General features: G+C 40.4%; 1 protein-coding gene across 1 annotated transcript in view; it reads right to left on the bottom strand.

The window, feature by feature from the left end:
* Positions 1 to 24,717, bottom strand: part of large2 (LARGE xylosyl- and glucuronyltransferase 2) — a 125,500-nt gene that overhangs the window by 99,970 nt on the left and 813 nt on the right. The gene's annotated exons all lie outside the window — the stretch shown is intronic.

Genomic DNA, 24,717 nt, shown 5'->3' with positions numbered 1-24,717 from the left:
GAGTGGACGTCTCTTTTACCGACTTATTGCTACCCGTGCTTCTCTGCTCACTGATTGAATAATTCAGCGGAGGAAAAAACCCCAGGGGTGTGAGGTGACGAAAAAGTGAAGCACTGTTGCTTTAAGAAATATCTGTGGCAAAAGCATTAAATTAAATTGATCCCAACACTTTCCCTCTATCATTAAATTGGGGACAGGAACAACAGCAGAGGGGGGAAATAATATCTGCTTGAGCGGCAAAATAGGGTTATGCAATCTCACTTAAATATGTGCAGCTGTGTGTGTGTGTGTGTGTGTGTGTGTGTGTGTGTGTGTGTGTGTGTGTGTGTGTGCATGGACAGACACTTGATAGTCTGGTTGCACACAAATAATTCAGCATGAAATGACAGTAGAATGTCTGAAAATTAGTTTGTTTCTAGGGTCAGTGACGATTCTCCCAGCAGTCCCTTCCCTTAAAGTATATCAGGCTGTATTTTTTAAAGCAAGACAGTCAAATGGATGACTCAGACAACATTTGCTGAAGAAGCGCTTGAGAATACACATAATTTCTTAGGCCTGCTGAGTTAAAAGACGCTATTTAACCTGTCTCTCCACAGCGGATGCCAGCCAAAGTGGGTTACATTACCTTTTTTTTTCCCTCCCATAGTTGATAACTCGGAGCTCTGACATGCCTCTCGAAGTTAAATTAGTGAACTGCTCTGAAAAACAAGATCAAATGCAGTCTGAAACAGTGAAAATGAATAATTGAGGAGCTGTGATGAAAATGTAGCAAATTCCTCATTGTGAGAAACTGCAATACGGTTTCATTTGGATGCAAATGTGATTATATACTTAAGTTTCTTGTGCATAAATCAGCAACGTCAATCAAACCAGTGGCAAGAAAGAAATATAACCGTAATTAAATATAAATGTGTGTCTTACTTTCTAAACTGCGGTTTATATTACTTTTCTCGCATTTCAATCTATAAAGGTGTGTTAGGCCTGAATTCAAAAGTAAAACATCATTGCAGCTTGCATTCAGACACAAATCTATCACGAACCCTGACAGTCTTCAGTCTCTCGTTATATATCTGATCTCAATCATGGATCCTGCTCCTCCTCGAAGATGCTTGCAGCGGCACTAACGGAGCATGAAATGTGACATGACAGTATGTCATTCCCTGAGACAGTCTGAGTATCGTTCACACATATAGAGGAAGAGATGGAGACGTTCAAATATACACATGGCGCATTCCTTGTGTGTCCATCAGAAAAGATCACAAACGATTTATCTTTAGTGTGGCAATGGTTTATCCAGGCAGCAATTAGATTAAATGGAAAGCAAATTATTTTACCTAATGTCTCCTGATTCACAGATTTTTCTGCAGAGATAATGAGTATTTAGTAGTAATTTTCTATTTTTTCTATTATTAATAAAAAAAAATATATTTTTTCATATTTTGTTTACTGTTTAACACTTCTGTCTAATAAATGATTAGTTAGAACTGCTAAACAAAGACATTAAACTCCTGTGCATCTGCGTTCAGGCACGAAGGTTCACAGTGCTGCCAAAATAATAGTCAGGCTTAAGAAAATTATCGGCCACACAAAAATGAAAAAAAAAAAATAAATACTGGCTACTATATTAATCTTGGCGATATACAGGGGTTGCACAATGAAACTGAAACACCTGGTTTTAGACCACAGTAATTAATTAGTATGGTGTAGGGCCTCCTGTTGCGGCCAATATCACTATGTGATACTGGTGGAGGAAAACGCTCTCTGACTCACGCCTCCAAAATGTGGCTCAAACAGATTTAGATCTGGTGACTGTGCAGGCCATGGGAGATGTGCAACTTCACTTTCATGTTCATCAAACCATCTTATCACAATTCTTGCTGTGTGTATTGGTGCATTATCATGCTGATACACAGCTCCACCTTCAGGGTGTTCAATGTTTGAACCATTAGGTGCACATGGTCCTCCAGAATGGTTTGGTAGTCCTTGGCAGTGGCGCCCATTTCTGGGAACGCAACAGTCTTTGAGAGTGTTAAGTTTCTTTGGTGTTTCTTTGACAGTGAAGGTGGACACTTCATGTTTCACATTGCCCACAGCCCAAGATTCACACTGTTGGCATCAATAAAACTGACATTTGGCATTGGCACGAGTGACCAAAGGTTTGGCTGTAGCAGCCCGACCATGAATACTGACGCTGTTGAGCTCCTCACAAACAGTTTTGGTGGAAACACTAGAGGCAAGGTGGGCATTTAATTCTGCAGTGAGTTGGGCAACTGTGGTTTTATATTTTTTGGATACAATCCTTGTTAGTATCTGGACATCCCTTTCAGACAGCTTCGCCTCGCGTCGACAGCAATGAGAATAAATGAAGAGTCTTCTAAATCTCAAAAGTAAAAGGCCCGATGACACATTGCAATAAGGTTCATTAGTTTACATTAGTTAATGTATTAACTAACATGAACTAATCATGAGCAATACATTTGTTACTGTATTTGTTCATCTTTGTGAACGTTATAAAAATAGTCATTCATTATTTGTTAGTTCACAGTGCATTAACTAATGTTAACAAGATTTTAATAATGTATTAGTAAATGTTGAAATTAACATTAACAAAGATTAATAAATGCTGTAAAAGTGCAGTTCATTATTCATTCATGCTAATTAATGTAGTTGACTAATGTTAACTAATGAACCTTATTGTAAAGTGTTACCAAAGGCCCTAGTAATCTCACACGTCTCCATTTCAGAATAGACCTTAAAGGTGCTGTATGTAGTTTTTAGCGCCTCTAGCGGTGATGTTTCAGATTGCAACCAATAAGTTTACAAGCGCGTGCTCTTACGCGTGCTCGAATTTATGAGCGAGCACTGTGGGTACCGGCCAGACTGAGACGCAACCGGACGTAACACACAAAGCATCCCACAACATGCTGGAAACTCAGGTAAACTCCCACTGCAACGTTAAAATAATAGGCTACTTTTATCAGCTTGACGTTGAACTAATGCTCCATGCTCGTACCATGATAAGTATGGAACCCTAGCAACCGTGCCGAATTTTGCCACTGCAAGCACTACTTCACATTTTCTTCAGGAAATGTACATTCTAGGTTTGTAGATAAGGTTTCTCCATTATTCAAATGCCCTGCCGATGTTGATCCGTGTTTTTTACCCGAAGTTCATCCGATTCACGTCTGGCCTTACGAGCTTCAGCAGAAATTTTTTTTGTTTGTTTTTTATCAATATGTGGAGTTTGTGTTGGAGTCTGTGTTTTGCTGGGCGCAGGTCGTTTCTTAGTGTTATCAGACATGTCATAAGTTGCATAAGTCATAAGTCCATGTCATAAGTTGCAGTGTCGTCGCTGTTGAGTGCAAAGTCAGTAGGCTAGACGAGGCGAGAGGCTCGGGAGCGCGCATGCAGGTGACGTCACTGGCGGTAAATCCGACCCGGGACCTTCACATAAAAATAAGAATACTTGCTTTCAGAGGTAATAGCAAAACCCGCAAAGTGGATAATTTTAATGTGAGATTACAACCCCTTCACACACAGGCAATAAAAAAGGATTTGTTTTGGTAGAAAATCTACATACAGCACCTTTAAAGGGATACTTCAGGGTTTAGCATTAAGCTTTGTATTAGTAGAAAACCTGTAGTATTTTCGAATTACCGTGCTTTCCACCCTCATATCCCCCTGAGAGGAGAGATTTATGTATTTTTTGTCTTGAAAAAATCCTCCGATGACGCAAAAATCGTCATTTTGCGTCATCGGAGGATTTTCTGGCCAGAGGCTAAAGACTACAGCCAGTAGTAGGGGCTGTCCCGCATGTTTTCAACCCGCCCATAGAGGGTGGGATCTCACTCACATAATGTACACACAGTCAGCCATCTTTCTTTGGAAGCTAAGCTTGCAGGCTCTTGTTCTGTGAAGAAAGCTGAGTGGTAGGAGAAAGCTGAGTAGTAGGGGTTACCATCCTCCTTTTCCCGGACTTGTCCGGCGGGCGAGATCGTTCAAAATGTCCGGGATTCGGCTTTTGCTTTCTGCGGTCGCCATTCATTGTTTACATGCACACCTCTTGTTTCAATCTAACTGAATTCATTCCGATCGGTGAATCTGAATGTAGTGTTTACATGAACGCTAAACAAGTGATCGGTTGATGTGCGTTTTAACATTGCTAAGAAAATTCCCGCACCTCCGTGAGAGATACGAGACCGGCGCGTCTCAATAATGACGCCACCGGCCTCGCGCCGTTCTCCCGCGTCCGTCAGCCTCGTCCTGCTCGCCACAGTAACCATAATGAATGGCGACTGTAGAACGCAAAAGCCGAATCCCGGACATTTTGGGCGATCTCGAAATCCCAGGCAGACTCGTCACGGAGACTCACTGGTAGCCTAACCGTGTTGTTTTCAACTGCGCTCTCTAACCGGTAGGCGTGGCCTCCTAGGGCAGCGAAGCAAGTGCATTCTGGGAGTTGTTGTCTTTCATCCACATAAGCCAAAAATACATTTTCTGGCTTTTCTCAGTCTAGAAAGCTCCAAATTAAAAAATGTCTTCACATTTCTTCTACATAAATTACCTATTTTAAATACACATTCATCTTTCCAGAGGTGAAGTATCCCTTTAAATGTGTCTCAAACTGTGCTCAGATTTGTCAAGACACTGAAATCTGCAATTAAAAGTCAGAGATACCAATACAAATATGTCTCATCAAATTCTTCCAAGACCAAATGATCCGAGTTTTAATATTCATGGTTTTATTTCTCCTAAGCGGAACTGAAAACTCCATTATTCATCTTGAGCAATGAAAGTGCAACCACTGCACTGAGCAACAAAGTTCTCCAGTGTGATCACATGAGTGTGTATAATTACATCCTGTAATTTAGCCCTCATTTCCTCCACTCAAAGCTCACTCTGGATGTCCTGTTCCATGTTTGCTAGTTCCCATATCACGTGGCGAAACATATCACAATGTTTATGCAGCGGCTGACTCATAAGTGACATTTAGTTAGTTTGTTTTTCTCACAATAAGAACAGCAAAATTGCGGCCAGGGGACAAATGAAGTCCGAACAGTCACCTTTCACGCTAGCAGACACTCGAGGACTAGTCGCTCCCTGATTGTGCGCAACACACTTAATGGCAGCTCAAGAGTTCACTTTGATTGCAAATTGGAGACATTGTGACCCTCATCAGCACAATGTGCCATTTAGGATCAACAAGTCTACCGTGAGAGATTACAAACGTCACCTTAAAAACACAGAATTGGTCGGCTGCAGCCAAAACTAGCCTCTTCAGTTGATCATTCATACCTCAGGAGACTTAGAGGACAGAATAGAGCTATCAAGTGAAGTATCAACTTTGCCTCAGATGGTTCTCTTAAAAATTCCTTAGGAGAAATGAAATATGCTGAGACAACTGTTGGCATGCAAAAAGCATAAAAGAGCTATAAAATAAATAACGAGTAGTCGTGCGATATTGCTCTATATCAATGGCTGTGATTCGGCCGTAGGTAATCACCTACGTTTTTCCCGTACAGACAACAACGGTTTAGTTTCAGTTTGGTTCTCTGTTTTCCATAGTTCCTAATTCCACGCACCTGTTCTGTTTCTCTTCTGATTACGTTCTCTGTGTATCTAAGCTCTGAGTTTCCCTAGTTCATTTGTCCGTTATTGTCAATGTTAATGTGGTTGAATTAGTTGCTAGGTCCAAATCTCCTGCGATCTGGATTATAATAATAATAATTATTTTTATAATAAAGACTTTTTTTGTTGTTACTCCTTTGTCGTTCGCTTCAATACAGCCTCATCTGTGACAATGAGATTTAATTTGTTGTTTTTCTTTTCTAAAAAAAAAAATGTAGCCTATAATAACATTTTTGATCAATTGCCTGTCTGGAAAAAAAAAATTGTATTTGTCAAATGTTCAAGAACTGTCCTTGTAAATTTACTGTCGTTGCTTAAAATAAATGGGCATATGCTTTGCACAGGTGAATTGCCGGTACATAATGTTATGTCAAAAACGACCAGAAAAGAAATTAGGTGTCCTCTTTCTTCAGTATGATTCCAAGTCTATAGCCTCAGCAAAACTTTCAAGAAATGCTGAATTCTTTTGAGGATTAGATTAATATTTCTGTTGCGTTGTGTCATTTTGATTGACGTCTCCGACATCTCCGGGGTTTTTTTTTTTTGTTTTTTTTTTGTGGTGGGCTCTGAAAAAGACAACCAAGAATAGAGAAACACATAGCTGTCATCTTTAATGAGCATCACTGCCTGTGTGCCTGATGGATTTCAGGTAAGACACATGCAGTCTCACAATAAACGCTTTCAGAAGATTCAGTCAGAGCTCAGTCTCATCTGAGGACAACCCGAAAACCGACGCCACCAAAATCAATTCCAAAATGAACAGCGTGAAAACATTATTAGCTCGCAGTATGATGATTTTCTTCATGTTTTATGATTGGCTTTCTTGTTGTGAAGTGAATGTAATCAATATTTAGTTTTATTCAGAGCATAATCCATTTATGTAAGAGACAAGCCTAATGACACATAGTGTACTCTTGTCCTTCGTCTTCATAATACAAAGCCTCAGGGCCGAATGTGGTGTTCCCATGACAACCGTCGATGACATGGGGCCATTTTATGTAAACAACATTATGGAGAGTGGACTGACTTCAAAGAAAGTCTCAGTGAAACAGTATCAGTACAGACTGGAGAATAACTGTGATTACAGAAAGTTGCCTGCCATCTAAATGTAAGGTATACACACACATTTAGCGGTCATGCCATCTTTCGTACTTGCAGATGCACATTAGTGTAGAGAGCCTATGCTTTTTGGAAAAGCATTTTTTTTATTGTCTTTAACTCTTTAATTGTCACTGCATGTAAAGAGAAAGTAATATTTTATTACTGTCCTCTTTTAAACATTTTAATATTTCATTATTTACATATATAATATAATATAATATAATATAATATAATATAATATAATATAATATAATATAATTTAATATAATATAATATAATATAATATAATATAATATAATATAATATAATATAATATAATATAATATAATATAATATAATATAATGCAGATGCAGGTTCTGAAAAAATATATGGCCGTTGTTGACTAAAAATTTGTGTGTAATAAATTCTATGTTGAATCAAATAAAATATTTCCTTCTAAAGCTACTTTTTGCAATGTTTATTTGATGCCTTTCTCATTTAACACAATAATAACTTTTATAATCTATTGGGGTAATTTCTCAGCCAAATTTGATGTGCCGATTAATTAATGTACTTAACAATTACTTGACAGCCCTAATATATATAGTTTCAATATTTTTTCAACTTAAAATAGATTCAGATGACAAAATATGCTCCACACTTTTACAAATTCCAGATTTATCTTGCATTTTTGTATCATATCATTCCCCTATAAGCCTTCATTGTGTTTTCATTTTGTTTCTGTATTGCTATGCGTGTCCCCAACACTCTGATATCAAGAAGATAAATATAGCTCAATTCCAAGACATAACACCAAAACAGTTTACTGTGCAATTTAAAGTGACAAAGTCCACCCGATTATGAAATTTCATGTGATATTGCTTTTCTCTGAAATTAGATGGGTCAAATTGAAGATCATAATCAGTCACAGTAGGCAGCAGATGATACTGTTTTTTATGATACAGTTGACATTCCAGGAAAATTCCTTTGAAGTATTGCATTTCTGTTCTATATAATAGCCTATAAATGTATTTTTCCACACAATTTTCCTTATTTTCCACACTACATATTACATTATAACATTTCCCAGTTCTTAACTGAGCTGTGAATTATGAGTGAACAATGGATTGTTTACTCTGACCCACTATATGGCCAATACCAAGAGTAAACACAATTAAACTAAATAGCCTTTAAGAAAAGAGCTACACATTTGTGAGTCTCATTAAAGATAATGACATTCCAAGCTCAAACATGCCTCTGGCTATCACTTTCTGTAAAGATGTCAGACCAAAGCCACCTATGAACTGGTGCTGTGCGCTTTGACTCGTTTCCATAGTTACAGTCCAAGAGGTCAAAGTTTAGAAGGTTAGCATGGTCCAGTATGCTGAAAGTACACCATTAATGAGGACAAAAGGCATCTTACTTCATTGAGGGCCATTTAAAAGTCATGTTCAGATGTTCTTCTTATTTCTGCTACCTTTGATGTTTATTTTGCATATTGTATTGCAGTAAAATAAACAGTAAATAAATCCATCCAAAACAATTACTGGAGTACACAATTTCTGAGTGAAAAATTGTTTCAATACGGAAGCCCTAAGAGGCCATGGATTGTTATTTTTTTCTATCTTGTTTTCTCGTGATCACGACTTAATTTTCTCGTTATCTCGAGATAACAAAAGTTGTTTTCTCGTGATCACGACTTAATTTCTAATATATGATCTCGACATAAAACCGTTTTCTCACGCCGTCGTGTGTATGTATCGCGATTCGCGAGAAAATCTCGCTCCTTCTGAATGTTGTGTGTACAGTATCATGATGTAGCCTACGTGCGAGCTGGCTTCTTTGATTTTGAAATCTACTTCATAAAAAGCCCGCAGAAGAGATGGATTTTATAATTGCTTTGAGAGAGAGAGAGGTGTCCCAGAGGAGAACCTGGCCAGACTTAACTGATCTCTGACCATTTCTCGGGTCAGCCGCAAAAAAACATTAATCTGCATCTTTCAAACATAATTCTGGTAGACATGCAGACGTCCAGGACCTGAAGTTGGCTTGCAATGAAACTGACTAGCCTACACGTTCAGGGTAGCTATATTGTCTTCTACGATAAAGTTGCAGACCTGACAGCCTCCTCCTTCTAAGTGTCGGACACTAATGTGGAAGTCGCCAATCACTGACAGACATAGAACTATTTCATTTTGAGTGAGCCCGTTATCAAAGTAAAAGCGAATGCGATCATCCATGCTGCTTTATTCTGCTTTTGGTGCTTATACTGTTCTTGCCGACTACGCAGAAAAAAACAAGTCGTGATCACGAGAAAACAACTTTTGTTATCTCGAGATAACGAGAAAATTAAGTCGTGATCACGAGAAAACAACTTTTGTTATCTCGAGATCACGAGAAAATTAAGTCATTATCACGAGAAAACAACAGAGAAAAAAAATATTATCCATGGCCTCTTAGGGCTTCCGTATTTCAAAGTAAAAACTACACCAATTTTTTTGTCAGTGTATTCATTTCCCCCATAGAAATGTAGCCTATAGAAACTTGCACCACAGAATAAAAAATAGAAGGTATTGTGACTTTTTATCTGACAATTCTGACTTTTTTCTCACAAATGTGAGTTTATCTCTTGCATTTCTGACTTTATAACTCGCAATTGCGAATTTATATCTCACGATTCTGAGAAAAAAAGGTTGCAACTCTGACTTTTTCTTGCAATTGTGAGTTTGTATCCTGCAATTCTGACTTTATAGCTGGCAATCGTGTTTAAATCTCACAATTCTAAGAAAAAAAGTCTGATTTTTTCTCATAATTGCGAGTTTATACAGTATATCGCAATTGTGACTTTATAACTCGCAAATACTAGTTTATATATCACAATTGCGAGAAAAATTATGAGATAAAAAGTCGCAATTACCTTTTTTATTTACAGAAACAAGCTTCCATAAACTGTAAAAAAATGATATGATCAATAAGTTATGACAACATACGTTTATACAAGATTCAACAATTTTTTAAGTCAATTTTATGTAATTTAAGTTGAAATGACTTACACAGACAAGCTGATTGTACTTAGAAATTTAAAACAGCAAAAAAAAAAAAATTCATCCTCATTCTAAAAACGTACCTGTGGCAACATTTTTGTGAAATGCAAAATACGTTGCTTAAAGGTGCATTAAGCAACTTTTCATGTTAAAAATACCCGTTTTTCTAACCCATACATGCTTAAACAATTGCCTGATGGGCTGAATGAGCCCTTCTATGATCTCTGCGATTGCCTCTATAATCCTGTACAGTAAAATAAATAAGAGGGATTCGGGACGGAATCGACTGGGCGTGACGTCATGCGCGTTCACGCTCACCTGGCTATGTCTGGCAGGTTTGTGTATTCGCCGCCATTATCCGCATCAGCGAAGACAACTCAAGCGACTTTGGCAAAAGTAGAAGATGGATTCAAAGAGACCGGCTTCTAGTTCATCCCAAACCCCTCCAGTAGCACCAACGGAAACTCCACGTAACCGCGTGCACAACTCTGGTTGCAGTTTCGCGTGTCGCCAGAAGGGGGGCATAGTTCTGCAAAAACTCAGAGACTTGCGCAATGCACCTTTAATGCACATTTCGTGACAGTTTCAAAGTGAAATGACCAGTGAGTGGCGCTAAAAGCAAGTTTAGTTTTTTTTTCCGGAACAGATGAACACGAATATGGCAACGTTTTATTAAAGTCGCAGTTTGCACGTATCAGTGCAGTTCTGAATTGAAATGTCCAGTGAGTGGCGCTAAAAGATTAATGCTCCATTACGTTTTAAAATAACATACACCTACACTATACCCTGCCCTAAACCTACCCGATAGTGTTGACAAAAGCAAATGCGACATAAAAACGCAATCATGGCATTTTAGCTTGTTTTTGAACTTTGAGCTCTTATATCGTGACCCATCTTTCACAGGATTCGTACCCGAGATTTTAAGTCAGTAAAACTGAACATATGGAGCTGGTTAAGTGATGCATGCAAACTCATTTTTTCAAACTCGCATGCAAAATATATTAGTTTACAAATCATACACTATGGTAAAAAATGTTCTGAGGTCATTACATAATTGTAAAAGGAGCCTCGTGAAAACAAGTCTATATTAATCCACAATCTGCCGCTTTAATCATAATTGTGTGTTAAAACGATTAAAAGTGCTTGCTGTTTTACTGCCTCTAGTGTTTTGCAAAAATGTTGCCACAGGAACGTTTTTCCAATGAGCCCATGTTGTTGTTTTTTCTCTTATTTAAATAAACTAGTGCAAAGTGCCCGTGCGAAATACATTTTTGTGTGTGTTTTTAGTAATTGTTGATTCGATGTATTTGAATGCTCATTGTTACAATTACAAAGCAAAAGTTCAGTGACATTTTTATTTGTGCATCGTAGTAAGCAAATACTGATACTGACATAATGACATACAATAAATATGGACAATTGAACTACATGATTGAGGGAGCAGGCTACACAGGGAACTCCGAGAAAACGCAACGTGAAAGAGACTGAAAGAGTGAAAGAGACTGTGAACACATTGAATAGGATATGTTTAGTTGGTGAATAGCATAGGCTACTATTACACAGTAGCGATAACGTTAAGCGCACCAGAATAAAATATAATATTCAGAAATAAACAGTGTAGCTGACTCACAGATTCAGTTAACATCCACAAATGAATAAGCCAGACGATTCAGGGAGCAGGCTACACAGTGAACTCTGAAAAAACGCTACGCTTGAGCAAACAGTTTGTGAATAGGTTACTACAAATGATGGTCGTGAATAAAATATAATATTCAGAAGTAAACAGTGTAGCTGACAGAATGTTTAGCTGACAGAGTGTTTATGTCAGAATATTTATTTTTAAACCACAACCTTCTAAGTGCTTCTTTTACTGATACATTTAACGATATCTTTTGCATTTCTATACCAAACAACGTCAAACTTGGCGCTGCACTTACTCGTGCCCGTAGCAAGACACTTGTCGAGTTTGAAATCCATCGGACTAACGGTTCGAGAGATATGCGAATAACACACACACACACAGACAGACATACAGATAGACTGACGTTTCTGTAATTTATCGATAGATGTGTAACTATAGTAATCAGGATTTGTTTCCGACCAAGCTAAACCACACCCCCAGTCTATGACACTGTATCTGTGGCGGGTTGCCATGGCTCCTCTTTGACAGCAGGAATCCAGTTTTGATGTCACAGTATAAAATATATAGTAGACAAGCAATAAAACATTGCTATTTGTGAAGGGATCCAATCTCTCCCAGCTGAAATGATCTTGCAAACACACGCTCTACATCACATTCACAGAATGGCCACAGACAGACTGGAGAGTTCCCCTACTGTCACATATCTGACAGTGAACACAACAATTTTATAAGGTTTCAAATTATAGCAGATCTAACAGATTTACCTTCACCGCACAACCTGACCTTTTGAATAACCATAGCAACTCTCAGTTTTTATACAACCCCATGTAGGTGGTCTTCAATTACTGCTATGGTAGTTCCCTGTGGTCGGTCTGTTTTTAACCCTGTGACTGGGATGTGCTCAGAGGAGCTGACATGGCATGTGTCAGGGAATTTCTCTTCACACTTGTGCAGTCAGGTCTGCACGCCTCTGACCCTTAACTCAGCTCCGTACGCTGGGTGACACAAAGTCCACCGGTGAAAGTGTGAAACCCATAAATCCATCTGTCAAGACTTGCTCAGACACCTGAGGCTCCAGGGAGTGAAACTCTGGATGGTCATTTATATAAGCTGGTACTATTTCTTGACAAAAATAGATCCTTGCTGCCATTTTTTTAATATATTCTGTCATGACACATTGCAAGTGTTGCTCGCGTGCAATCATTTTTAATAACAGTTAAATGTGGCTTAGCATGCCCATCAAAAGCTACAATTCTCTAATATTTTGGAAAAAAGACTTTTATGCTCATCAAGACTGTATTTGATTACAAATTTTATTAAACATACTGTAAAAACAATGATATTGTCACATAATATTACAATTTCAAATAAATGTTTTCTATATTTGAATATATTTAGTAATGTAATTTATTCCTGTGACCAAAGCTGAATTTTCAGCATCATTACTCCAGTCTTCAGTGTCACATGATCGTCTCCGGTTACTTAACTGTAACCTTGTTCCCTGAGAAAGCGGAACGAGATGCTGCGCTGCTCAGCGCATTGGGAACGTCTTTAGTCGTGACCAGCTGTGAATATTGTGTGTAACACGTCGATAGAATTGACCCGGAGGTAATATAGCCTCGGTCGATGACGTCATCGGCGCGCACCCGCAACACGAGGCTATAAATAGATGAGCCACAGGTGCATCGTCAGGATATTTTGTCTGAAGAGCAGTCCTGGGACATCTTCAGCACGGCAAAGTAGCGCAGCATCTCGTTCCGCTTTCTCAGGGAACAAGGTTACAGTTAAGTAACCGGAGACGTTCCCTTTCGAAAGCTACAATCGATGCTGCGCTGCTCAGCGCATTGGGAACGAGAATACCCACGCCGCCGTGCTTGAACATGTCTGGACCCCCACGGTTGTGCAGGTGTGTTTCACAAGAACGCAAGAAGGCCTAGACATTAGCTTGTGATGTCGACTCAAGGACATGAGAGCCCGGAGTGGCATGAACTTCCAAACTATAAAATCTTATGAATGTGTGCGGAGAGGACCAACCTGCCGCATCACAAACCTGTTGTAGGGGGGCACCTCTTGCCAAAGCACTAGAAGATGCGACCCCCCTGGTGGAGTGAGCCCTAAGACCTTTAGGCGAAGCTTGACCGCGCGCCTCATAAGCAAGAGCAATAGCATCCCTAACCCAATGAGACATGGTCTGCTTGGTGGCAGCTGCTCCTTTGTTACTACCACCATAACAGACAAAGAGTTGCTCTGACTTACGCCACTGGCTAGTGCGGTGGACGTAAGCCTGAAGAGCACGAACTGGACACAGTCTGTGAGATTTCTCCTGCTCCGGCGTTGTAAACGGTGGAGGGCAGAAGGCTTCTAGAATGACCGGATGTACAGCCGAAAATGGAACCTTAGGCAGGTAATCAGGATGAGGATGCAAAATCACTTTCACCATTCCTGGGGCAAAGTCTAAGCAGGATGGAGAGATAGACAGAGCCTGCATATCCCCAATTCTTTTCAAGGAAGTTATTGCCATTAGAAAAACCATTTTTAGAGTCAGAAGTTTATCAGACGCTGATTCTATAGGTTCAAAGGGGGTGTCAACCAGACCCTCGAGAACTGTAGCTAAGTCCCATGAAGGGATCTTGGTTTTTACTGGAGGCCTCAGTCGCCTAGCCCCACGAAGGAAGGGAGAGAGCAGAGGGTGTCTCCCGAGCGGTGCCCCGTCTACCAAGGCGTGGCAAGCCGAAAGAGCGGCCACATAAACCTTAAGAGTAGCAGGGCATGTGCCCGTTGATAGTTTCTCTTGCATGAAGTCCAGCACTGAAGCAACCTGGCAGTTGACTGGATCCACATTGTGTACAACACACCATCTTTCAAAAACACCCCATTTATTGGCATAACTTTGTCTAGTGGAGGAAGCCCTAGCACTTAGAATGGTCTCAATAACGGCAGGCGAAAGCCCAGTGTCCCTCAGTTGGTTCCCATCAGGGGCCAAACGTGAAGATTCCACAGGTCGGGCCTGGGATGGAATATCGTGCCCTCCGCCTGAGACAGAAGGTCTCTCCTCTCCGGAATCGCCCACGGCGAGCCGTCGAGGAGAGATATTATCTCCGAGAACCATACTCTGTTCGGCCAACGCGGCGCTATCAGTAAGAGGCAAGACCCTTGTTGGCGAACCCTGGCTAGAACTCCCGGGAGCAGAGAAACTGGAGGAAACGCATACAGGCGCATCTTGGGCCATGTGTGCGCCATCGCATCCAGACCCAGTGGAGCTGGGTGACTCAGAGAGAAGTAAAGGGGACATTGCGCTGTCTGTTGTGAGGCGAAGAGGTCCACCTCCGCTTTGTAAAATTTGGTCCAAATCTGTTTCACTACTTCCGGGTGGAGTTTCCATTCCCCCGTCGGTAGTGTCTGTCTGGACAGTAAATCTGCTCCCACATTCAAATGCCCTGGAATGTATACTGCCCTGAGTGACAGGAACTTGTCCTGGGCCCAGAGAAAAATCTGCCTCGCTATTCTGTTCAGATTGCGTGAGCGCAGACCTCCCTGGTGATTTATATAAGAGACTGCCGCTGTGTTGTCCACCCGCACTAGGACATGACAGCCTCTCAATTGATGGAGAAAATATTTCAGAGCCAGAAATATGGCCATCAGCTCGAGGCAATTGATGTGCCAATCGAGCTGATGGCCCTCCCATTCCCCTTGAGCTGGACGGCCATCTAAGACCGCTCCCCAGCCCATCAGGGAGGCGTCCGTCGTTAGCAGTCTGCGACGACACGGCGCCCCTAGAGTGGGACCCAAGGTGAGAAACCGGGGTCTTAGCCACGGAGATAGTGTACGAAGCCCGCGGCGCGTCACTTTTATTAGCCTTTGAGGATTGGCTCTTGGATGAAATCCTCTGGCTTTTAGCCACAATTGAAACGGTCTCATGTGCAACAGCCCCAAAGGAATCACCGTGGATGCTGACGCCATGAAACCTAACATTTTTTGGTACTGACGAACAGTACGTTCTTGGCCTAGCCTGACTTTGATCATGGTCTGCCGAATGGTCTCGATTCGAGCGGGAGACAGTTGTGCCCGCATCGTGATCGAATCCCAAACGATCCCGAGATAAGTCGTTCTCTGGGCAGGAGAAAGAACACTCTTCTTGGTGTTGAGTCTCAACCCTAGAGAAACTAGATGAGCTAACACGATGTCTCTGTGTTGGAGCGCCATCTCTCGTGATTGTGCTAGTATTAACCAATCGTCGATGTAATTCAAAATGCGAATGCCCTGGAGTCGCAATGGAGCTAGTGCTGCATCCATGCATTTTGTGTATGTGCGGGGTGACAAGGCTAGGCCGAATGGAAGCACCCGAAATTGGTACGCTTCGCCCCCGAAAGCGAACCTCAGGAATTTCCTGTGTTGTGGCAATATTTCTATGTGAAAATATGCGTCCTTCAGATCGATCGTGACGAACCAATCGTGATGTTGAATTTGCGTCACGACCGTCTTGACGGTTAACATCTTGAACTTGAGCGCTTTGACTGAACGGTTTAAGCCTCGAAGATCTAAGATTGGACGCACCCCCCCATCCTTTTTGGGAACCAGGAAGTATCTGCTGTAATAGCCCGACTCTCTCTCTGGAAGAGGAACATGTTCTATGGCCTCTTTGCTCAGAAGAGTTTGCAGTTCTTGTGACAGTACGTGCATCAGCTCCGGTTTCACGGAAGTGAAAACCACGCCGTTGAAACACGGAGGACGACGAATAAATTGGATTCTGTATCCTATCTGTACTGTGCTTAATACCCACGCAGAAATGCCTGGCAGAAGTTTCCACGCTGCCAGACTTTCTGAGAGTGGTATCAATTTTAATACTTCCTTTTGAGGGGATGTTAGATGTTCCGCGTCCTGAATGACGGCAGGAAACAACGGAACATCTAACATTTCGCTGGAAACCGCTGCCCCCCGAAGCACGAGAGGTGGCGGGGATGGAGTGGTTTTGTGAGGGTAGCGGGAAGGGGCGAAGAGATCTTGAACGCGCCCCATCCCGCGGGGGACTACCCCCACTAGATTGGCCGCCAGACCATCAGGACTTTCTCTTTTTATTGATAATAGTCCTGAGGTCTGGTCTGGGAGGTTGCTGAGTCTGGCGAGTCTGTCTCCAGTCTTTCTGAGGGGGAGCACGACTTGCCACACTCTGCTTTTTCTCCTCCCTAGCTTTTGAAGGACCGGGGCGGGGCTGGGTGGCCGACGGCCCCTCCCCTTGAGTGCGGCGAGGAAGGAACTGAACATACGCCTCTTCGTGTTTTTTTACGTCCTTAAACCTATTGACGACCGTATTAACGGAATCGCCGAATAAGCCTGATGGTGACACAGGTGAGTCTAATAAAAAAACACGATCTTTGTCTCTGATGCCAGTGAGATTGAGCCACAGGTGCCTCTCCGTGCTGACCAAAGCGGACATAGAACGGCCGATGGCGCGAGCCGTTTGCTTGGTCGCGCGAAGAGACAGGTCTGTGGCTCGGCGCAGTTCAGAAAACGCTTCCTCATCGATCGTATTGCCTGCACTCAAATCCTTCAACAGGTCAGCCTGGTACGCCTGTAACACTGCCATAGTGTGCAGCGCAGCACCAGCCTGACCTGCAGCTTGATAAGCTTTCCCTACGAGCGCTGATGTTGTTCTACATGGCTTCGAAGGGAGGGTAGGTCTCTTTAACGAAGATGCCGCGCCAGGCGAGAGATAGCCCGCGAGCGTCTCTTCAACCTGTGGCATCTCCGTATACCCCCGCGACTTCGCACCCACGATAGTCGAAAAAGTCGACGTCGAGGGTACAAAGACACGGGAAGTATATGGTTTACTCCATGACTTAGATAGTTCGTCATGGAGGTCCTCGAAAAAGGGGAGAGACTGATGTTGCGTTCTCTCCCCCTTGCCACCGGACAGAAACCTATCCCCTAGCTTAGACTGTTTGGGGGTCTCTTGTTCGCGTGGCCAGTCAAGCTGTAACCTGGCCACCGCGCGAGTAACCACCTCGAGTAATTCCTCGACAGATCTTTTATCGCGAGTGGAATGCTCAGAGGCGGGCTGCTCGCGGTCCGAAGACCCAAGAGATATATCATCCCCCTCGTGAACCGAAGAGGCGCCGGAGCGCGCTTCGAGATCACCAGAAAGGATGCGTGGATCTGGTGATGCAGCAAGCAAAAGGGACGGACCCGTCTCTTGCCCATCATGCAGATCCATACGAGAGCCCCACGAATGGTAGTGCGGGTGCGGTCTGGAAATAGTTCAGACGAGCACGAAGCATTTTGACAGTAAGATGGTCGCAATGCTCGCACCCGCCCTTCTCTATCGCCAGAACCGCGTGCTCTTCCCCCAAACAAACAAAGCAGTAGTCGTGTGTATCCAGCTCAGACATGGGACGGGAGCATGGAGGAACACAACGCTTACTGCTTTGCTGACTCATTTCTCTTCTTTTTTTACTTTTTAAACTCCTTGTGTAACGTGAGAGAAAAAGACTTGAGAATGAGAAATTTCTGCACACTGCCTGACAAAACTAACTCCTAACACAGATCTTTAGTCAGATAAGAGGTAGAGAGAGAGTGTTTGCGTACACACATGCACAGAATGGTCTGAAGACAAAAGACCTGACGATGCACCTGTGGCTCATCTATTTATAGCCTCGTGTTGCGGGTGCGCGCCGATGACGTCATCGACCGAGGCTATATTACCTCCGGGTCAATTCTATCGACGTGTTACACACAATATTCACAGCTGGTCACGACTAAAGACGTTCCCAATGCGCTGAGCAGCGCAGCATCGATTATAGCTTTCGAAAGGGAACTTTCATAAATCATTCTAATATGTTGATTTGCAGCTCAAGAAACATTTCTCTTTATCATCAAAATCAAAAACAGTTGTGCTGCTGCATATTTTTGTGAAAACCATGATGCATTTTTTTCTGGATTCTCTGATGAATTGAAAGTTCAAAAGTACAGCAACTAAATTAGAAATATGTTAGAGCATAAACTTCACTTTTGATCAAGAAAAAATAATAAAATCTTCCTAACCTAAACTTTTGAACAGTATATGCTGCATATAAATATAAATAAATTATGTAATATGTAAATATATTACATTATTTATTAATGTATAATTAAATATATATATATATATATATATATATATATATATATATATATATATATATATAAATGAATATAATCAATTAATTATATTATATAATTATAATATATTATTAATATACAATTAATATCCAGGAAAGTCCTTGGATATAGACATGCAATTAGACAGTGTGTCGTAACATTTCGGTGTCCATAATCTTATTTCTTGCATATTGTAATCTGTATTTTTTTTTTAATACAGTTCTGCTCTTGGTCAGATATTTGTATTAATAAATTTCACTTTTCAGAGTTTGAGAAGCGTATGCTTTAGGAGCAACATTGCAAGCAACAACAACAACAACAACAAAATATATATATATATATATATACACACAGTTAGGTCCATATATATTTGGACACAGGCACAATTTTAATTTTTTTTAGGTTTTTACCAAAACATATTCAAGCTACAGTTATATAATGAATATGGACTGAACGTGCACACTCTCAGGTTTAATTTGAGGGTATTTACATCCAAATTGAAAGAAGGGTATAGGAATTACAGCTCTTGATAGTAGCTACCCCCCAATTAAGCAGGTAAAAGGCCTGGAGTTCATTCTAAGTGCGGTATTTGCATTTTGAATCTATTGCTGTGAACTTTCATCATGCGTTCAAAGGAGCTCTCCATGCAAGTCAAACAGGCCATCATTAGGCTTCAAAAACAAAGCAAATCCATCCGAGAGATAGCAGGAACATTAGGAGTGGCCAAATCAACAGTTTGGTAGATTCTGAGAAAAAAAGAATGCATTGGTGAGCTCAGCAACATAAAAAGGCCTGGACGTCTTGAAGACAACAGTGGTAGATGATCGCAGGATCCTCTCCATGGTAAAGAAAACCCCATTCACAACATCCAACCAAGTGAAGGAGACTCTCCTGGAGGTCGGCGTGTCATTGTCAAAGTCTACAAATGCAGAGGGTTCACTACAAGGTGCAAACCATTCATGAGCATCAAGAATAGAAAGGCCAGATTAGACTTTGCTAAAAAAAACATCTAAAAAAGCCTGACCAGTTCTGGAAAAGCATTCTTTGGCCGGGTGAAACTATGGAGAAGGCTTGGAACAACTCATGATCCAAAGCATACTTCGTCATCTGTAAAACAAGCTGGAGGCAGTGTGATGGCATGGGCATGCATGGCTTCCAGTGACACTGCATCACTGGTGTTTATTGATGATGTGACAGAAGACAGAAGCAGCCGGATGGATTCTGAATCTGAGGAATATACTGTCTGCCCAGATTAAGCGGAATGCAGCAAAGTTGATTGGACGGCGCTTCTTGGTACAGATGGACAATGATCCAAAACACTGCAAAAGCAACCCAGGAGTTTTCCAAGGAAACGAAGTGGATTATTCTGCAATGGCCGAGTCAATCACCTGATCTCCACCTGATCGAGCATGCATTTCACTTGCCGAAGGCAAAACTAAAGAAAGACCTACGAACAAACAACAACTGAAGACAGCTGCAGTTAAGGCCTGGCAAAGCATCACAAAGCAGGAAACCCAGTCTTTGGTGACGTCCATGGGTTCCATAATTCAGGCAGTCATTGCCTGCAAAGGATTCTCAACAAAATATTAAATATTAATATCAAAAACATTTTATTTATGATTATATTAATTTGTCCAATTACATTTGAGCCCTTGAAAATGGGGGGACTGTGTATAAAAATGGTTGCAGTTCCTAAAACATTCACTTGATATTTTGTTCAACCCCTTGAATTAAAGCTGAAAGTCTGCACTTCAAATTCATCAGTTTCATTTTAATTTTATTCTGGTGGCATACAGAGCCAGAAGTATGAAAATTGTGCCTGTGTCCAAATATATATGGACCTAACTGTACAGTATATGCAATTTTGCCATTCATAAGTGACATCTGGGCTCCCCCAGTTGATAAGCACCAGCCATCACTGGCGTGACTACAGTAAACCATTTCTGAATGTGCCAGGCCATGCATAAATCAATCAGTAAATAATATATGAGATTAAGAAATCATTTCGTTCCACTGAAACCCTCAGAAAAGCTGCACTCCAACAACTTCAGGTTTCACTAGGCATCGTGTATATTGTGTTTTCGTCCAAATAATTCATGATATTTAAGCTGCTGGAACAGCTCGCTCATGTTTCAGTTTATCAAAACAGACTTTAAAGTTTAAATCATAGATACAATCAGCATAGAATCTTAAATTCCGTGGTATTGGTTTACAGGGGGGACAACAGTCCCATCAGACTGAACTATCTCATCTTTTTTTATTTTACCTGTAATCAAATCTGCAAAATAAGGTCTACTATGTGCCAAACATGCCAAAGTAGGTGTTGTTGGACTGACAACTGAAAATCGTGTTTGAGCATTCAGTTCAGTAAGTAGTGTTTATGTTCTGTTTTTATATTTCATTTTCCTCTGCAGCTGTTATTGTTTGCGTGTACAGTCTTTGTAAATGGCTAGACAGCATTTCGCTTTGTTCAGGGTTGTCCAAAACACAAAGAGAGGCCTTTGTTCTAAAGGCTCATTATTTTATTCTGAATCTCTGTTGCACTGTTTTTGATTTTATTATGGCAAATTACACTTTATTTGAATAATTCATGTTGTTCACAACTTGCTGTGGTTCTTCTTTTTATTCATGCCACTGATTGTTAAAAATATCAACTAACGCTTCTAAATTGCCCTTTACTGGTAAAATAAATCTAAGATTCAGAGGGAAAACTGTATTTGATTATGATCTCTCTGAGGCCAATTCCTTTGTCACACAGTAGACAACAAAGCAAAACATCAACAATGAGATTATCAATGACTATATGTCTAAACACCCTTCCAAAAAAAAAAAAAAAAATTTTCAATCACAGGTTTCCTTCCAAATCCAAGAAAAGGTACGTTTACACGACAACGATGCACTAAAAGTTCATCCTTTTTTTTCCGCGTACAGACGACAACGTTGCCAAAATGATCCAGTAGATGGCCAGTAGATGGCGATGTCACTTTGTAAAGAAACACTACATGCCTATAGATATAACATGTCATACATAAGCATGGCATGACACCACAGTTTTCACAAATCCGCGTTTTTGTAGTTTACACAGAGACGATAACGGTATTGTTTTCAAAAACTTGCACTTCGAAACCCGTTTTCCAAGGTTTGCATTTTCAGCCCACCAAAACGCTGTTGTCATGTAAACTAATGGCATAAAAAGTTTTACGTTTTTAGTTGAAAAGCTTCTCAATTTCTTGACTCTTTGAGCTTTAATACACTTAAATGGATGGTTCAACCAAAAATGAAAATTCTGTCATTTTTAAGTTGTTCTAAACCTGAATGAAGTTCTTTCTTCTGTTAAACATAAAGGAAGACATTTTGAAGAATGTTTTTTTTTCTAAAGAAGAAAAAAAAAAAAGTAAATCGATGGGGACCAGAAACTGTTTGGCTATCCACATTCTTCAAAATATCTTCTTTTGTGTTAAACAGAACTCAGAGGTTTGGAACAACTTGAGGATGAGTAAATGATGACAGAATTTTATATGGAATTGAATGTAAAGTTTTCCAACACTTAAAGGGTTAGTTCACCCAAAAATGAAAACTCTGTCAGTAATCACTCACCCTCATGTTGTTCCATCCCCGTAAGACTTTCGTTCATCTTCGGAACACAAATTAAGATATTTTTGATTAAATCTGAGAGCCGTCTCGCTCGGCTTCTATGTTATTTAAGCTTGCCGGCCCAGCACATTCAACCCCGCTACTGGGTTGTACGTCAGAACGTAGGCTCACTATTGGCTGATGTCATGTGTGTGATGCTGGCCAATAGTGAGCTTACGTTCTGACGTACAACCCAGAAGCGCTGCGCTATTACACTATGTGAACTCACTCAGGCCCACACAGAAGAAAATTAATAGTTGAATAAAGTCTTTATTTTTGTTTATTTTTGCGCACAAAAAGTATTCTCGTCACTTGATAAACTTATGGTTGAGCCACTGTAGTCACTTGGACGGCAAGTTTCAATAACATAGAAGCCAATGGAGGAGTGAGACAGCTCTCAGATTTAATAAAAAATATCTTAATTTGTGTTCCGAAGATGAACGAAAGTCTTACGGGGTTGGAACAACATGAGGGTGAGTAATAACTCATAGAATTTTCAGTTTTGGGTGAACTAACCCTTTAATTGCATGTTATTTACAATTATTATGCTTTAAGATTATATTAAATGCAATTAGTTGAACTTAAGAGTGCACTTTCCTTTGTCGCTGGGATTCATTTATTTTGGGGGGCTCTTAAAAGCATAAAATGTACTTATATTTTCTCTGTCTGCTGCTTTAAATGTCACAGTTCACACACTAGCAGTATAGTCATTAGTGAAAGGCTTTTTTTTTATTCTTTTTTTTTACTTATTCACATGAAAAAAGAGCATTTCCATAGAGGTCTTAATGGTACAGTAGTAAACAACAGCCTTTATCATTTCAATAGCCAAAAAGAGAAGGTGGAAAATATTCATGTAAAACCTTATTACTGTACAGTATAAATGGACCACAGAGAAAAAAGTTAAAATAATAAAATAATTGAAAATATGATGATATGAGAGCCCTCGAAATATCAAACACATGAGAGTTCACGATGCAAACAAGCCATTTCTCATTCAGCACTGCGGATGTGGAGCATCATAGTGCATTTCTGTGAAAAGGTCTTTCAGGACCAGAGGGGAGAACAGACCCCAATACGCAAACAAACCCGCCCAGAGACAGACTAGCTCCAAATCACCCATACTGTGAGAAGACACAGCCAGCGAGGGGAAGAGAGAAGGAGGCAAAACAGAAAGAGAGCGAACTGTCAAGGTAACTGAGAGAAGGATGAGCTGGAATTCTCATGAGGACATGAACACTGAGAGAAAAGAAAAGAGGTGAACAGTTAATCTAGGACAAATCTGAACATTGTGCATGCATGGCTCCCACAGTCCAGCTAGGCTCATGATGGTGCAAAATCTGTCATTCAGGAAATACATTTGCCCCATTTGTCACAGCATACTACGCAAGATTATCATCCCAAACACAATCAGACAATGCAGTCAACCCCTCAAAATACTCTCTCCGTAACACATGCACTGTGACGTGAGTTATTAGTGCCGTGCTGTGAGTCACAGATGTTCCGTTCTATCTTAGTGACTGCAAATGAATCACTGCCAACTGACCCCAGTGCCACCAAGTGTGCAAAGTCACAAATGCACCATCACAGAACACACACGAGCATGCCTGTCGTCTAATCACGGGAACAAGCTTCTGGTGGTTAGAAATATTTTAGGTAATAACAATATTATTAGTATCATAGCTGTGTGATATGACTGTATGACGGTATCTTTCCCCCTCCTATCAAATCCTGACGGACAAAATTAATTCCGAACCAAACTCGTTATTATTTTTCAGTTTTATAAATAAGTCAAGATAGCGTATATTCACAACAATAACAATAAGTTGCACAGCATGGGCAAAATTGCATTGTTGAGAGAAAAAACACATTCAGAAATAATATAAAATACCAGTAAATAAAATGAAATGTTTATAAACATTTTAAAGAGTATGTTTATGAGTTCCCCTCACTCCACAACAAATCCTTTAAATGTAACGGTATTAAGAAAGAACAATGTAAGAAACTTTAAAGTATAATGGCATTCATTATGAACAACATAAACGACAAGCCTTAATCGCACTATACAAATACTAATAAATAAATTTGCACTCACTAAGCCTCACTCATCCAAATATGTGCAATTTGGACATGTTTTGCATGCTTGGACAAAGTGGTAAAAGGCTTTCATTCATCCTTGAAACAGAAATTAAGATATTTTTAATGAAATCTTAGCGATTTCTGTCCCTTTTGAAAACCCATTCCATCAAAACTTTTAATCTTCAAAAAGTTCATGAAGACATTCTAAATGCAATCCATATGAATTGATCAATTTAATCCAAGTCTTCTGAAGAGACATGATCGCTTTATATGATGAGTAACATCATTGGTCATTAAAACATTGATCAACGTACATACAAAGAGCAATGAAATATAGTGAACTAATAAACTAAACTAACTTATACATATATAAAAAATAATAAATAGCAGCTGATAAATATGCAATTTCATCTATCCAATACAGATCGTTAAAATGTCAGCAGCTAACTGATATGGTGCACATATACTTTAAATGTGAC

The sequence above is a fragment of the Scardinius erythrophthalmus genome (assembly GCF_964197995.2).
Source record: "Scardinius erythrophthalmus genome assembly, chromosome: 8".
NCBI classification, from domain to species: Eukaryota; Metazoa; Chordata; class Actinopteri; order Cypriniformes; family Leuciscidae; genus Scardinius; species Scardinius erythrophthalmus.
The sequence above is the reverse complement of the archived record's forward strand: the minus strand, read 5'-3'. Positions and strand labels throughout refer to the sequence as shown.